This window comes from Triturus cristatus, chromosome 6 (assembly GCF_964204655.1).
Source record: "Triturus cristatus chromosome 6, aTriCri1.1, whole genome shotgun sequence".
Lineage (NCBI taxonomy): Eukaryota > Metazoa > Chordata > Amphibia > Caudata > Salamandridae > Triturus > Triturus cristatus.
Window position 1 is genome coordinate 1190725992 of NC_140589.1, and position 13047 is coordinate 1190739038.

A 13047-nucleotide genomic window follows, 5' to 3' on the forward strand; every position below is an offset into this window, starting at 1 on the left:
TCTTTAAGAGGGCTAGAAATAAACACTTCAAAAACCAAGTTTATGGCTTTTAATCAGCACAAATCTTTTAGAGGCAGTATTTTATTAAATAATGTGCCCCTAGAACAGGTGAGTGCGTTTACGTACCTTGGTATCTCCCTCCAGAAGGACTTGGGTTGGAAACACCACTTGGATCTTACAGCTCTAAAACTACACCAGCATATAGGGTGTCTGACCAAGAAATATAAGTCCTCTTTTACAAAACCAGTCACCCCTGCCCTAGAAATTTATAACGCTAAAGCGGTGAGCTCGGCCCTTTATGGAGCTGAGCTCTGGGGATTTAACTATATAAAACAGCTAGCGAGATTAGAAAACAAATTTTTGCGTAACCTTGCTAGCGTTCCGCAAAGCACTCCTATGATCCCGCTTCACCTAGACCTAGGGAGGAAAAATATAGCGGACCTAGCAAAGTTACGGCCACTCCTCTATTGGAGACGTCTCTGGGTCACTCCGGAACTTGCGCAATATGCCCTGGGCTTTAAGGATGTGATCTTACGGGACTGCTTCCACAGAGTAGGTTGGCTAAAAGAGATCAGGTCCCTTCTCATTAAACTGGATCTAGAGACACTTTGGGACAACCCTGAGATGGCAGTCTTCCCATCAAAGGTGCAACTGAAACAGAAATACTGGGAAATGGTCTATGCATCTGTAGTTCACTCCAGTATCTCAACTAGCCTAACAGGTCGCTTTCTGGATTCTAAATCGTGGCCAGTGTGTGAGGCCTACTGGGATTTGATCGAGAGGCCCTTTGACCGAAAACTTTATATTCAGTTCAGGATAGGTAGTCTACCCATCAAGACCTTTACCTGTAAATGGGCATCTAGAACTGATGACAAATGCCACTGCTGTATGGCAATGGCTGAGACCATTCCCCATGTATTTTTTGTTTGTCCGTTATATGCGGCCCCACGGCGGAGATGGCTGAAGCCGATTTGTATTTTGCTGGGTGCCCGGAGATGTGCTGTTGCGCTGAGAATCTTAGGGTCTGAATGTAGTCCTAGTATAGCTATAGCAGTTGCCAAATTCCTGGGCTGGTCCTGGATCATACGCACTCGCACTTTAAACAAAACTATTGCTGCAACCTAATCCTAAAATGTACTTTTTAAATATGATCTGCTTCACTGTGCTGTCTCTGCTCTTTTAACTGTTCCTAAGGTTTTTTAGATACATGACAGTATATGGAATTTAATTATTTTTTATCTTGTAATTGTAATGTATTATGTGTTATCTATTTATTATGTTGAGTGATATGTGTTGTATTTATGTGCTTTTATGACAAACTGTCGAAATAAAGCTTTTTGAATTTGAATTTGAATTTGCATAAGCCTTTATTAGCATTTATTAAAGCTCCATGTTGTACCCCTTCACAAAAATCAAACACCTAAGTGCAATGATTAAGACATAACCCCTTAACTGAAAATGTGACTTGAACACAGAACACAAAGCACATAATCAAAAACACAACGTCATGTTCTAACACATTTATTTACAGATATACTTTTTCTACAACTTCCCAGAAGAGCGCAAAATTGTTGACCAAGAAAATGGTTACTTCTAATTAGGTTGTGAAATTCAAGTACAAGAAGTCACAGACATCAAGACCGCCACCTCTATTTAATCCTGTTCCATTCTTCAGCAACTTACCAATGTGCAAATCATGCACCTACAGAAAGGTTGCAGGCAAATAATCCCCAAAATATAGAATAGACCTAGGAGATTGAAGGCAACTTGAAACATTTGTATACCATCGGATGTTAAGTGATAAAATAGCAATAACTCCTATATGTTCCCACTGAAATCCATATAAGGATATATGTACAATTAAAAAGTCATGCCTACAGGCTTTGTTAGGGTGTTTACAATGGTAATGTCACTCCCACAGTTGTAGGCAATCAGTATAACATTTATAGCATTTGTTTTTTTCATACAACAGTCAAACCTTTTGGCCTTGACACTTTCAATGATAACAAGCAAGAGAAGTTGCCTTTAACTATAGAATGTTTTATTATTGCGCCAGGTTGCCCAGAAACTACTCATACCCTCAGCAAATACTTTCAGCTGCTCCAAGTTCATTTACAAAATCTCGGCCCATGGAGTGTTTTAATAAAGAAACCTTCTCTCTGAGTCATAAATTCTCCATTATCAGAGATGAGGTGGTCCCACAACACTGTACAATACTACTCCCTCAGGGGCAAGTGCGTAAAAATATTGTAAGAAATTGGGTTTCTGATTGAGGGGGGTGAAACCCTACACAAGCAGGAACCACAATCCTTGTCATGGTGAAGTAACAAGCAAAACCTAAATTAGCCTGTGCTCAACCCTTGAGTAGCTTGGTATAGAGCAGTCAGGCGGAACTCAGAGTCAATGTGTAAAGTATTTGTGCAACACTTCAAACATTGACACAGTGAAAGCATGTCACAAAGGCATGCCACACCAGATTAGAAAAACAGAGAACTTTTTATTTAATAAAACAAGACCAAAACAGCAAAAATCCAATCATTAAAACTGGACATATGCAAGCTTAAAGATTTCAGTAAAAATAGCACCAAAAAGCATGAAATGCAAACTGTGAATATTTGGTCTTGGCAGACTGGGACAAAGTCACAAGTCCTGGCAGACCACGAGGGAGCGTAGCCCAGCTACAGGGGCCCAGTTAAATCAGCTGATCAAGAATACCTAAAATCCTGGTTGAGCGCTCTGAGGTCCCATGCCTAGTATGTGTCGCACAGCCGAGGAGATAAATCTGTTCTGAGGAGCTGCGAAGCTGCCATGAGAGGTCGTACGTAATCATCCAGAAACCCATCGATGAGGTCTTACAATGCAAAGCACATGTTGATGATGTGTTGTGCACTCGAGTTGATGCGTCGGTTCCAAAGAGCTGCAAGGCAACAATGTGAGAACCTTCATCGTCATTGAGGCTGCTGTCAATAGGAGATTTGCGATGCCAGGGCCTGTGTTCATAAACCTTTGCACAGAGAACGATTCTGATGTAGTCTGCAAGGACGTTGTGAAGTCCTTGTGCTAGAAGAACCCTCGCAGCAGGGGCAATGGATCGGTTCTGGTCGGGTTTGCAGATGTGCTGTCAAAGCACTTTTACGTCCACTTATAAGGAGACAGGACTGGGGTGGAACCACTTGGCAGGGTAGAACTCACAGATGGTAGAGCCCAGTTGCTGGGTTCAAGGTTGTTTATGCCTTCTGTCCCTGAGACTCTGGTCAGGAGGCTAGCCAACTAGCCCTTGGGGTCACTCTGGGGTCCTGGGTTCAACAGATGCAGTACCAGTCCTTCTCACACAGGCAAGATGCAAGCAACAGTAGGTCAGCATTCCTTCAGAGCAGCATTCCAATAGAGTGGCAGAGCAGTTCTTCTTCCTGGCAGAGTATACACAGGTCCAGAAGTGTACTGAAGAGTTGGCTTCTGAGGTCCAATGTTTATACCAAGTTCAGCCTTTAAAGTGGGAGAAACTTCTAGAAGTTTCCCATTGAAGTCCACAGGCCTTCTACCCTCCCTGTTCTGGCTCCAGACTGGCTACAGGGGGTATGCAGCCCTTTGTGTGGAAGAAGGGCACAACCTATTCAAGTGTAAATAGGGCTGTGCCGAGCTCCACCCTCCAATCCTGCCAGTGATGGCCCACCCAGGCACACCTAAACTCTCTATTGTATATGGCTGTCTAGGAGGGCTACACAAAGCACAACTGTCAGATACACCCAGTCATGTGACCCAGAGATACTGTACAGACAGTAAATGGCTAAGGCAGCAGGCCGCTAAACATCCATCACAAAAGGTTGTCATCCCCAGCATCAGAGCGAAACCTTCTCTGTGGCCGTTCTCACTGGGGCAACCTTTTGTGATGGGTGTTTAGCGGCCTGCACGGTCGCGAGGACGAGTCGCCGCCGGAGGCAGACCTGCGGTGCCCGGATGGCTGGGTGGCGGTTCAGGATTGTAAGGCTTGTGCTGCAGGAATTGTTAAAGGCAGCGCCCTCCAGACTTCTATGTTTCTTGAACCCACTGTGGTTTTATTTTGGACGCTATTGGGACATGCAACAGCATCCACTTGGATTTATATTTATGTAGAGAACTACCAATACCAGAGTTCATTGCGCCTGAGAAAGGCATGTGATATGCCCACTGGGGCAGGACTTAAAATAATGGTGAATTGGTGATCCACACAGCTGCTGCTATGTTCTTTGTCTTTCAGGCTCATGAACGAGAACGTCAGTTCGAAATGCGTAGAGCCGCCAGATTTATGATGGACATTTGAAACTGTCTGCGCTGACATCCCCAGCATCTGAGGGAAACCTTCTCTGTGGCCGTTCTCACTGGGGCAACCTTTTGTGATGATGTTTAGTGGCCTGCCCGGCCGCAAGGACATCCTGCCGCCGGAGGCGGATCTGCGGTGCCCGGATGGCTGGGTGCCGGTTCAGGATTGTAAGTCTCGTACTTCAGGATTTGCTAAAGGCAGTGCACTCCAGCCATCTATGTTTCATCAACCCACTGTGGTTTTATTTTGGACACTATTGGGGCATGCAACAGCATCCACTTGGATTTCTATTTATGTAGAGCACTACCAATAACAGAGTTCATTGCGCCTGAGAAAGGCATGTGATACGCCCACTGGGGCGGGACTTAAAATAAAGGTGAATTGGTGCTCCACAAAGCTGCTGCTTTGTTTTTTGTCTTTCAGGCTTGTGAACAAGAACGTCAGTTCGAAACGCATAGAGCCGCCAGATTTATGATGGACATATGAAACTGTCTGCGCTGCCATCCCCAGCATCAGGGGGAAAACCTTCTCTGTGGCCGTTCTCACTGGGGCTACCTTTTGTGATGGATATATATATATATATATATTCTATCCAATCCTGGTTTCGCCAATACAAAGCAAGCACTGACTCCGTGGGATACCATAGACGCGTTTCGGCGGACGAGTCCGCCTTGCTCACTGTGTCTGGCATCACTCAAGTAAGTTGCTTTTAAAGTTTCAAACACTCGTGACACAAACCAAAGTGGTTGCCATAGCAACCAAAGGATTAGTGAAGGACATAGAAAAGTTTCACAAATAGTGCATGTTCTGACTCATAATTCCTTGGAAAACAGACCCCACTTGCTATTTTTCGCAAATATCAAACAATATATGATGTAAATTACATCATTACGGAAATGGGATACAACTAAAATTTCGGAAACTTCCAAAACATTCCAAAAGAATAAAATACATTTTCTGTATCAAATAAGTGGCGAGCTACAAAGATGTTAATCCATCAAAAAAGTCTCTACCATTAATATCAGTGAAATTGTGATACTAATTGCCTTAAAGTACCACACATGTGCTTGGGATAGTTTATGGGCATGTGGATGGATTTAAAATGTTGCACGCTAATGAATTCGTAAGTTCATTGTGCCCAAGTGGGCAGGAATATTGGAGTTTCTATCATTAGGTCATACCCTCTCTCAATTCCGTTTCATTGGTGTTTAATGGGTCTGTTAATTTGTAGTGCTCTCTATGATGAGTGATCTGGAGGTGTATTATGGAAAAAGGTGTCAGAACGAAAATAAATTACATGTGTCAATAATGAAACGTAAAAAACATAATGTGAAGAAAGGAGTGAGTCAGATGTAAAAGATGTATATATATATATAAAACCTTATAGTTAGGACCTATTATCCATAGGAAAAGCGTTTTTTGATTTGCCAATATCTTTGGCGCCGTTTGACGAATCTTTGCGAAATTTTCAAAACTAATGGTTCACTCAAGTGAGCTCCTGTCTTGGAGGTTTGGGGGTGATTCGTCTAGTGGGGGTTGAGAAAAAGGGGGGGTCCAAAAAGCGTTTTCTCCATGTTAATTTCCATAGGAATTTTGAAACAGGCTACAGCTCGAACTGCTAAACGGAATTACACCAAATTAGGCAAAAAGATAGGTCTTGGTCTAGAAAGCATGCTTTATTTTTTAAATGATGTAAATCCGTTCAGTAGTTGCTGAGCAATTAAAAAAATAAAAATATTGATATCTGAGCACCGAGGAGGATTTGCGAACCTTCCCAGGCACAAGCAACACTCTGATTGTCTGCCAACACTCCAAACCAGGAAGTTCGCGCTGTGATTGCAAATCCGGGTGAGTAAATAAAAAAAAATGAAGTGCGGACTCCTGCACTTCATTTTCCTTAAGCCCCCAGGTGGGCCAGGTCAAGGAGCAGTGTGCAATTATGTAGCGGGCCCACGGGGGACCACGCAGCCCCAGGGACCGCCACCTTCCTGGGGCTTATTTATGTAAATTAAATGTGTGAGGGGGCTCCTGCTAACCCCACGCAGCCCCGGGGACCACCAACTCTCCAGGGCTGATTTATTTTGTGAAAATGTGTGGGGGCGATCGAGCCCCCCACTCTCCCCAGGAACCACCACCTTCCCAGGGTATAAACTCATTTAAATGTGTGTGTCCGGTGCGGCACCCTGGGCCCGGGGACCACAAACTCCCCAGGGCTTCAAAATGATGGGCGGGGGCCACGCGGCTCCCCTCTTGGAGCCCTTGATGGCTCTGGGGACCGCCACCCACCAGGGCCGGCACCTGTAATGTCCTGGGGTGCCCATCACTGGGACATTGCTGTTTGCTATGGCAGGGCGGTAGCACGGCTCCCACCCTGCCATAGCAAACTCTGCTTTGCTTCATTGAAATGAGAGCAGGAAACCAATGAAGCAAAGCAGGATTGCTTTGAGCAATGGAATCTGCATGTTAGCCCCTTCCCTTTTTTTTTTTTTAAATAGTCAGGCTCTGCCGGATGGGGCCCCAGGGCCCCAAAAATACTAAAAGAAGGGGGGCCACACAGCCCCCCTTCTAAAAATATATTTTAAAAAAGCCGGCATCTCGCCAGAGGCTCTGCCCCCTCCCTGCAGCACTCTGCAAATGCGCCCCCTGGCACGTTCTAAGTTGGGGAATTAAGTCCTCTTGAATACTGAGGGTCCCTGGGGGCCAACTAGCCCACCAGGGACCTCCAGTAAGCACCAAACAGCTGGATTGCAGAGAGGTGGTCCAAGGCCATGCCCCTTTTTACACCACTCTGGAAACACGCCTCTTGGCACACTGCTGGTGGGGCGATGAGGTCCTCTTGTGTTCTGAGGACCTCAGGATACAAGTGGACTTCATTCCCCAAGCAGCAGTGCACTAGGAGCTGCGTTTGCAGAGTGGTGTAAAAAGGGGGCATGGCCTTTGAGTACTCTCAGCAATCCAGCTGTGTGGAGCTTACTGGAGGTAACAGGAGGGCTAGTTGGCCCCCAGACACCCTCAGGATGAAAGGGGACTTCATCCCCCAACCAAGAGCATGCCAGGAGGCGCGTTTGCAAAGTGCTGGAGAAAGGTGGCGTGGCCTGTGTCCACCTCTCAGCAATCCCACTGTATCAGGCTTACTGGAGGTAAGAGGTGGGCTAGTTGGCCCCTAAAGGACCCCCAGCAGTGAAGGGGACTTCAATCCCCATCCAAGAGCACACCAGGGAGCGCGTTTGCAGAGTGGTGGGCAAAGGGGACGTGGCCTGCTATGAGAATATAGTAATCCTGCTGTTTGGGATTTACTGAGGTAATAGGAGGGGTAGTTGGCCCCCAAGGATGTCCTTGGGGGCCAACTACCCCTCTTGTTACCTCCAGTAAGTCCCACACAGTGGGATTGCTAAAACATCTTTAGAGGCAATGCCCCCCTTTCTCCATCACTCTGCAAACGTGCCTCCTGGCACACTACGGGATAGGGGATGAAGTCCAATGTACTCCTGAGGTACTTTGGGGGCCAAGACGCCCTTCTGGTACCTCCTGTAAATCCTATGAAGCGGAATTCCTTTCAGCACCTCTCTTGCCTTTTTGTGCACCCTTCCTTCCTTTTTCTGCACCCCTCTTGCCTCTTTTTGCACCTCTGTTGGTTCTTTCTGCACTGCTCCTGCTTCTTTCTGCACTTCTCTTGCTTCTTTCTACACCACTGTTGCTTCTTTTAGCAATTCTCTTGCCTCTTTCTGCACTTCTCTACCTTCTTTCTGCACCTCTCCTGCCTCTTTCTGTAACTCTCTTGCCTCTTTGTGTACCCTCCTACCTTTTTCTGTACCTCTCTTGCCTCTTTTTGCACCTCTGTTGGTTCTTTCTGCACTGCTCCTGCTTCTTTCTGCACCTCACTTGCCTCTTTCTGTACTTATCTTGCTTCTTTCTACACCACTGTTGCTTCTTTCAGCAATTCTCTTGCATCTTTCTGCACTTGTCTTGTTTGTTACTGTACCTCTCTTGCATCTTTCAGCACCTCTGTTGCTTATTTCTGCACTCCTCTTCATTCTTTCTGCACCCCTTGTGCTTCCTTCTGCACCTCTGTTGCTTCTCCCTGGACTTCTCGTGCCTCTTTCTGCACTTCTCTTCCTTCTTTCTGCACCCCCTCCTTCCTCTTTATGTACCTCTCATGTTTCTTTGTGCACCCCTCCTACCTTTTTCTGCACCCCTCTTGCCTCTTTTTTCAACTCTGTTGGTTCTTTCTGTCCTGCTCTTGCTTCTTTCTGTACCTCACTTGCCTCTTACTGCACCCTTGTTCCCTGTTTCTGTACCTTTCCTGCACCTCTGACTTAGAGGTAGTTTTAATCCCCCTGCCCTATTATATACTAGTGCCTTACAGAGGAGGTCATGCCAAGCACAGGGGTTCCCCAACTCATAGTGTACCCGAGTGTATGTAGGTGTTTTCACTTTATTCTAAGTGTCTTTCAGCATAGCACTGGCTCCGGGCCTGGTTAGTCAGAGTCAGTTACCACAAGTACCAGTCAGCAAACATTTGAGGGCACAGGATGACTCTGCAACTAAGCCTTTTTTTGCACCTCTGATGCTTCTTTCGGCATATCTCTTGCTTCTTTGTGCACTTTTCTTGGTCTTTCTGGACTTCTGCTGCCTCTTCCCGCATATCTCTTGCTTCTTTCTGTGCCTTTCTTCGTCTTTCTTCACACGTCCTACCTCTGTAGACATAGTTAGAAATTAGCATTTGAAAACCTTTGAAATTCACTGAAAAAAACCATAGGTTTCAGGGGCGTTATAGTTAGAAATTAGCATTTAAAAAACCTTTTAAATTCACTAAAATAAACATAGGTTTCAGGGACGTTATAGTTAGAAATTAGCATTTAAAAAACCATAGAGATTACCTGAAAAAAACATAGGTTTCGGGGACGTTATAGTTAGAAATTAACTTTTAAAAAAACAAAGAAATTCACTGAAAAACCATACGTTTCAGGGATGTTGAAGTTAGTTGGACATTTCACTCGTACAAAACCAGAGAATTCGGCAATATAGTTAGTTGAGCTAACTATAACTCAAGCCCCCGCAATGCACTGCTGATGACGTCACATATTACATCATTTATGACATGGTCAGTGACATCACTGATGACATCTCAAATGACATCAGAGATTACATCATCCACGTGATAATCTAATGCACCTCCTCACACCCTAATATAACCTTTGATACACCACTCTAAAATTTAGACTACCATTTTCGAAACCATAGACACACCAATACCAGTTACTACATACCCACTCACTGATTCCTAGGTGTACACACACGTTCACGCATTCGCCAATACAGTCACTCTTACATGCAGTACCTTATCAATACAGCACTATCATTTGCACTCATACACTGATACAGACACTCACACATCGCCACTCATCCATAGAGTTACTCACACACCCAGTCAACCTTGCAAAGAATCATTCACACTCCCATTTACCTCACCTATACAGTCATACACACACAACCTTATGTATTCATACAGATACTAACACATACTTACTCTCTTATACAATCACTGATACAAGCACACACTCATCCATAAAGCCACTCTCACAATCACTCACTCTCACATACAGTGATTTATATACGCCAACACTCACATATACTGCCTTTCACATATGTAATTACTCACACATGTACCACTGAGACGTCCATTCACTCACAAACACACCCATTCACACACTCACCCACCCATACAGCCCTTCACAGATGCACTCTTGAACGCATACACCCAGTGAATTACCCACTCACACATCTATGCAGAGAGTCACACACACACCCCACCCACCCACACAGACCCTCAGGCACTCATACAGACTCTTAGTCCAAACATAGGCATTGAAGAGGCTGGGAAGCTGCTTGAAGTGTGGAAAGCATGCTGAGCAGCTCCTAGCTGTTTCTTTTATCTGAAGCATGTTCCATGTTCCTGTTATTGTTGATCTCTCCTCCACCCTCCTATATCTACCACCAGTCAGTGAAGAACAAAGACAGACTGTTGGACTTGGCCCTTTTTGCAGGGTCATCCCTAAACTTTTTGCCTTACTCCTGTATTGTTTCTGACCTGTTTTTGTTGGTTGTAGGACTTTGGGCACTTTACCACTGCTGAACAGTGCTAAAGTGCATATGCTATGTTTATCTTACTAGTAAAGTCCCTAGTAAAGTGCACTATGTGTGCCAGGGCTGGTAATGCAAATGCTACTAGTTGACCTACAGCACTAATTGTGTCACCCACACAAGTAGCCCTAATAAGAGATCTCAGGCCGGCCACTGCAGTGCCTGCGCGCAGTTTGTTAACTGTCTTGTCCTGGCAAGTGCACCCACTTGCCAGGCCTTACCCTCTCTTTATATGCACATCGGACACCCCTATAGTAGGCCCAATGTACCCCCTGGGCAGGGTGCAGTGTATGTGAAAGGTAGGACATGTACAGTGGTGTGTACCATGTCCTGACAGTGAAATACTGCCAAATTCATTTTTCACTGTTGCAAGGCCAGAATGGGGAATGCTGTGTCCCATGTTTCCAGCATATCTTCCCATAGGCATAAGATGGAGAGATGGAGTTTAGTGTGCCTGAACTCAGAATTTAATAACACATCTTTTTGTGAAGATGATTTTTGAATTGTGTGTTTAGAAACCACGCTTTTAGAAGTGGCTGGTTTCTTGTCTTAAACCATCCTGTGTGCCTCTGCCTGGTTGTGTATTGCCTGTCTGGGTTTGGATGTGACAGGGTCTGGGAAGTGTCCTGACCCCAGGTAGGAGTAGGTGAGACAGCAACAGGCTGGCCTGTGTTTGATGTGGGGGAGGAGTAGCCCCCTGGATGCGAAGAGGGCTGTGATTCTGCCCTCAGAGGATGGCTCCACCTCCTGCTGAGCATCTGGGGCCCAGACCCTGAATATCAAAGGAAGAGGGTGTGCACTGGCAGGAAGACATCCAGGTCTGGTTTGGACCGGGGTCAGAGCCCCCTGAACACAAAGACTTCAAAGGCATTTAGGGGCATAAATGTAAGAGCGGAAACCCCTGAACTCAAATCCATACTGAAAAAGGATTGAAACTACTTCGTAATCAAGAGGAACCTCTGCAAAGAAGCACAGCTGAGGAGACTGAAGAGAAGGACTGCCCTTGCTGTGTGTACGGGGCTGGCCTGCAGTTTGCTGATTTGACTGAGGAGAGGACAAGGGACTTTGCTGTGTGTTTTGTCCCCCTGCTTGAGAGGACTTATTGTGTGCTATGTCCTGAAGTAACTTGTATCCAAGGACCTGAGGAGAGCTGGTCCCCTGTTGTGGAAACTCAGGAACATAAAAGTTTCCAAGTGTGTCTCAGCGACGCTGTGTGCGTGTGCTTTTTGCACACCTGAGAATGCCATGTGGTCCGTGGTGCTGTTTACGAGGTGTCCCATGACCGCATTGCCCCTGTAGCGTGAAACATCGTCCACGCTGCTGCATTGCTGTTTGTGGCCCGAGCCGTCATCGTAACCAAGGCAGTGAGTAAAGATCGCCACCGTCGGCCCGAGCCGCAACGTGCTAAACGTTTACTTGAAACTAAGGACCGTGTCTCAGCAACACTAGGTGCGTGTGCTTTTTGTACGCCTGAGACTGCCATGTGGTCCGTGGTGCTGTTTACGAGGTGCTCCGTGACCACATTGCACCCGCAGCGTGAAACATCGTCCACACATCTGCTTTGCTGTTTGTGGCCTGAGCTGTCATCGTAACTGAGGCTGTGAGTAAAGATCACCACCGCCGGCCCGAGCCGCAATGTGCTAAAGGATTACTTGAAGCTAAAGAAGCTACAAGGTGAAAGGGATCGTGATCGTTGTTCATTGAAAGGAATCTGCCCAAGATCGTCAATGAAGGAGAAGGCTGCGCCGTAACCCGCCAGGCTACAGCGTCGTCTAGTAACAGAGCTGCAACGTGATCGGGATCTCCCAGCAGGATGTCCGATGACCGGAGGGGGAGAGCGCGAGGCAGCACCCCCCCCCCAGGTAAGGCTTGGACTCCGGTCGGGAGCCACAAGCATGTGTGGCCTGGGAAGACGTGCAGGAGGAGTGCAGGAGTGCTCTGATCTCTCTCCCTCTGCACCTCATTAGACGCGCTGAGTCCCCGAGCGGCCCGTACCTGCCCAGCAGTACTAGAGCCGCCCTTTTAAGCTTACGACTGTTGTTTCTGCTGTTGGGGCCTAGTGGTGCCTGAGTTGACCGCGCATATTGGCTTGCCGCATTATTTTTGCATTACGAACTGCATTATTCCTACATTCCGAACTGCCTGATTCTTGCATTGCGAACCGCATTATTCTTGCATTATGAACTGCCTGATTCTTGCATTACGAATAGGGGTGGGCGGAATTTGCATAGTCGCGCTACGCAAAGCTCCACGAAACGGCAAAAAATCTCCGCGAGCATGCAGAAATTCCATGAACACATGGAATTGCTTGATCGCAATGTTTTTAGCTGCTTGAGAACGCTGTTTGCGTGCTCAGGGGGGAAATATCTCGTGAACACGCATTTTGAGAACGCGAACAAGGAAAAAATTCCGCGAAGCCGCAGAACGCAGACTTTTGGGCAATTCCGTGTTCTCCGTGGAGCGCGAAATTACTCAAATTAAACAAATTCCGCAAGCGGAATGGAATTTACCGCCCAGGCCTAATTACAAACCGCATTATTCTTGCATTACAAACTGCCTGATTCTTGCATTAAGGACTGTCTTAATACTATATTACGAACTGC